This window comes from Procambarus clarkii, unplaced genomic scaffold (genome assembly GCF_040958095.1).
Source record: "Procambarus clarkii isolate CNS0578487 unplaced genomic scaffold, FALCON_Pclarkii_2.0 HiC_scaffold_1839, whole genome shotgun sequence".
Lineage (NCBI taxonomy): Eukaryota > Metazoa > Arthropoda > Malacostraca > Decapoda > Cambaridae > Procambarus > Procambarus clarkii.
The window spans coordinates 1-3,772 of record NW_027190862.1 but is presented as its reverse complement, the minus strand read 5'-3'; the positions used below and the strand labels follow the sequence as shown (position 1 = coordinate 3,772).

At 43.2% G+C, this 3,772-nt stretch overlaps 1 non-coding gene across 1 annotated transcript; it reads right to left on the bottom strand.

The window, feature by feature from the left end:
* Nucleotides 1-2,479: 2,479 nt before the first annotated feature.
* LOC138362449 (5S ribosomal RNA) lies at nucleotides 2,480-2,598 on the bottom strand. Its single transcript, XR_011227673.1, has one exon. It is a non-coding gene; the product is annotated as a 5S ribosomal RNA (ribosomal RNA).
* Between the last annotated feature and the right edge of the window lie 1,174 nt (nucleotides 2,599-3,772).

The window sequence follows — 3,772 nt, the reverse complement described above, 5'->3', positions numbered from 1 at the left end:
TTTGGAATGTGTACATAACAAACAAACAAAACAAAATTATAGGGGATATTCAGCATCACTTGGAATATTAACCAATCATATAAATCCAATATATATTTTATATTTTACTTTAAGCGAGGAATTCATATTCTATCCATTTTTAATCATACAAATGAACAAAAGCAATTCTTCACTAGACGTAATGAATGAATAAATGATCAAGGTTTTAATGTGTTTCATGAATATATATATATATATATATATATATATATATATATATATATATATATATATATATATATATATATATATATATATATTAATACTTGTGAACCAGAATATGTTTGAGCAGCAGCGATCGTGCCTGCCATTGGCCGAAGTGCAACAATTCAAATAATTTAAAGGGCCTGCTCGGGTATATAAGAGAGGCTGGGAGACTGGGGCCGGTGGTGGGTGATGGGTGATGAGTGATGGTGTGGTGTGGTGTGGTGTTGTTAAGAGTTGATTTACGGCCAGCCAGCCAGCCAGCCAGCCAGCCAGCTGCAGCCAAGGCAGGGCAGGGCAAGGCAAGGCAAGGCAAGGCAAGGCAAGGCAAGGCAAGGCAAGGCAAGGCAAGGCAAGGCAAGGCAAGGCAAGGCAAGGCAGGCAGGCAGGCAGGCAGGCAGCCAGGCAGCCAGGCAGCCAGACAGGCAGGCAGGCAGGCAGGCAGGCAGGCAGGCAGGCAGGCAGGCAGGCAGGCAGGCAGGCAGGCAGGCAGGCAGGCAGGCAGGCAGGCAGGCAGCCAGGCAGGCAGGCAGGCAGGCAGGCAGGCAGGCAGGCAGGCAGGCAGGCAGGCAGGCAGCCAGGCAGCCAGCCAGCCAGCCAGCCAGCCAGCCAGCCAGCCAGCCAGCCAGCCAGCCAGCCAGCCAGCCAGCCAGCCAGCCAGCCAGCCACTCCCACTTTGTATTTATATGCATTCAATTTATATTCAAACATTATATATGTTAAGGGCCTTGTTTTAGTGTTTATTTTAAAAATGACAAACATCGAGTCATTTTACCAGTCCTTTAGCGTTAACGGTGATGCATTTTAAAACTGAACATAAATCGCCTTTTCTGGATATATCAAATATCGAATCCGCTTAATGTGCCTACAATTCAATCATTCAAAAAATACATAATTTACATCAAGCCTTTTCATAGAACAGACAATAAGATTTGTACATGCAAAAAAAAAAAAAAATCCTTTAAGTTATCAATACAATGTGAGAAAACTTTACTTTTATAACTAAAGTTGCACAATTATACCAACTCTATGGTGGCTGGGTTGTAAGGTGTGTGGCTGGTGTTTTGGAAGTCGCGAGTTCAAACGACCCAATGGGAATAATACTTTTTTTTTTTTGCCATACAATCTTCCTAATACTATTATGTAGGTTTGTGTGTGTTTTTTTATTCATTCTTTGGTTTTATAGATGACATACATATTGACTCCTTTTACCGGTCCTTAATTAGGCTCTGGGGAAGCAATGGTGGTGGTGGTGGTGGTGGTGGTGGTGCATTTAAAACTAAACCAAAAATCACCAGTTCTGGACGCGTCAAATATCATATCCGCTTAATGTGTCTACAACCTAATTACTTAAAACTACACTATTTAATTCATTCATATCATGTGCATATTGGTCATTATGCTCATACAACCGACATCAAAATTTATTTTCATTATTAGAATCATACATTTCATCAAGTAATACAGATACAAAGAGATTTTCTTTCTGAGAAGACCGTTAGTATTGGCTTGCAGGCAGGCAGGCAGGCAGGCATTTGAGGGTTATTATTTCGCCTGTTGATTGGGGGGAGGGTTGATGTGTTAGGGGGTTTTCGGTTAGATGTGGTGGTGGTGATTGGTGGTGGTGATTGGTGGTGATTGGTGGTGATTGGTGGTGGTGGTGGTGGTAGTAGGTGGGAGTTGGGGGTGGGGGGGGGGGGGGGGGGGAGGGAAGGGGAGGGGAATGATGGTCTGTGGATTCCTTCTCCGTACCCTTTACATATAAGCAAAAATATGCCTTCTTGTGGGTATAGAAACATTAACACAAATTATATCAGTAACTGATATTGTAGCCTTTTAAACAGAAAAGATTTGTACATACAAATACTTTTTAATTATCATTTATTTGTGGAAATGGCATTTACGTCATTAAATTGATACCTCAGCATCAAGCTAGTGTCCTGCAGCAGTGGTCCAGTGGTAAAGTGTATATAAGTGATGCGTATTCTTGGAGTTGCGAGTTCAAACCCGGATTAAGCTATATATATATATATATATACAACATGTTTTGTTTTGGTTGTTTGTTTTTGTATAAAGCCTCACACAATATCTATATTAAGCGAGTTTGTTTTAAACATGACATACATATTAATTCATTTTACCAGGCCTTATTCCACACAACTCCGTGAATTTCCCGTGGAGCCAGCCATTCAAACAAAAACAAACGAAACAAAACAAAACAAAACAAAAACATTATTGCCAACAGCATTTGGTGTTCCCAGGCGGTCACCCATCCAAGTACTAACCAAACCCAACGTTGCTTAACTTCGCTGATCGGACGAGAAGCGGTGTTCTCAACGTGGTATGGCCGTTGGCATGAGACTGCCTACACATTGTGGCTAATAACCAACTCTTTTAAGTCATCGCGGCAGGATACGGACCTGCTTGTGGTGTCTTAATGGTAATTGTATCCTAACATATTTTTGTCTCCTTGGCATGGATATTTAACATCGTTTATTCAGTCTTGGGTTTATGTTCTTTCGCCATTTACAGACATTTTACATCTACCTACTTCCTCAGCCTGCCCTGCCAATTTCTAATGAATTTGTGGATTTTCTTTTGTAATACAAACATGTGTGTGCTCATCTGCTCTTCAGTTTTTATGATATTTGTCTCATCTGTCCTGCTTTATGATACTTTTACAAAGAACATGAACAAATGCTTCTATTTTAGAGAAGATATGGGATCCAGGTTTCGGAGCCGTAAAACCAACCGTCGTGATTGGTGGACGAGTTGCCAGGTTGCAGCTTCTGTACCGTGCCGGCACATAAATAGGTTCGGCTCAAGCGGCGGCAGCATCATTCCCCCGTGACTGTCTGAGCGTCTCTCATCACCTTGGTTGGTTCATCATCATCATGGTAGAAGCAAAGCCTACCAAGAAGGCTGCGGCTGCTGCTGCTGTGGTGGCCACCACCAGGAAACCTCGCGTCCAGGTTGCTCACCCGAAAACTAGTCAAATGGTTCTAGCCGCGGTCGCAGCACTCAAAGACCGTAAGGGCTCGTCTCTACAAGCAATCAAGAAGTACGTTGTTGCCAACAACAAAGTCGAGGCTGCCAAGATCGCCATTTACATCCGAAGATTTCTCAAGAAAGCAGTGGCTGACGGCATTCTTGTTCAGACCAAGGGAAGTGGAGCTAGTGGATCATTCAAGCTGGCCGTAGCAGAGAAGAGGGCCGTTCTAACTCCCAAGAAAGCCACCACAACCAAGAAACCATCTACAGCAGCAAAGAAGGCCGTGGTAACTCCCAAGAAAGCCGCCACAAGCAACAAACCACCTACAGCCTTGAAAAAGAAGCAGCAGCAGCAGCAGCAGCTTGTTGTTGGGAACAAAAAGCCCAAAATAAAGAGAGCTTCAAAATCTCCCAAACCACCCAAGGCAAAGAAAGCTGTCAAAAAAACAACAAAGGCAAAATAAACGACGACATGCAAGCAGCATGAATACACATGACAATAAACATCCAGGCCTCCCCCCTCAGTGGAGGGGCCTCA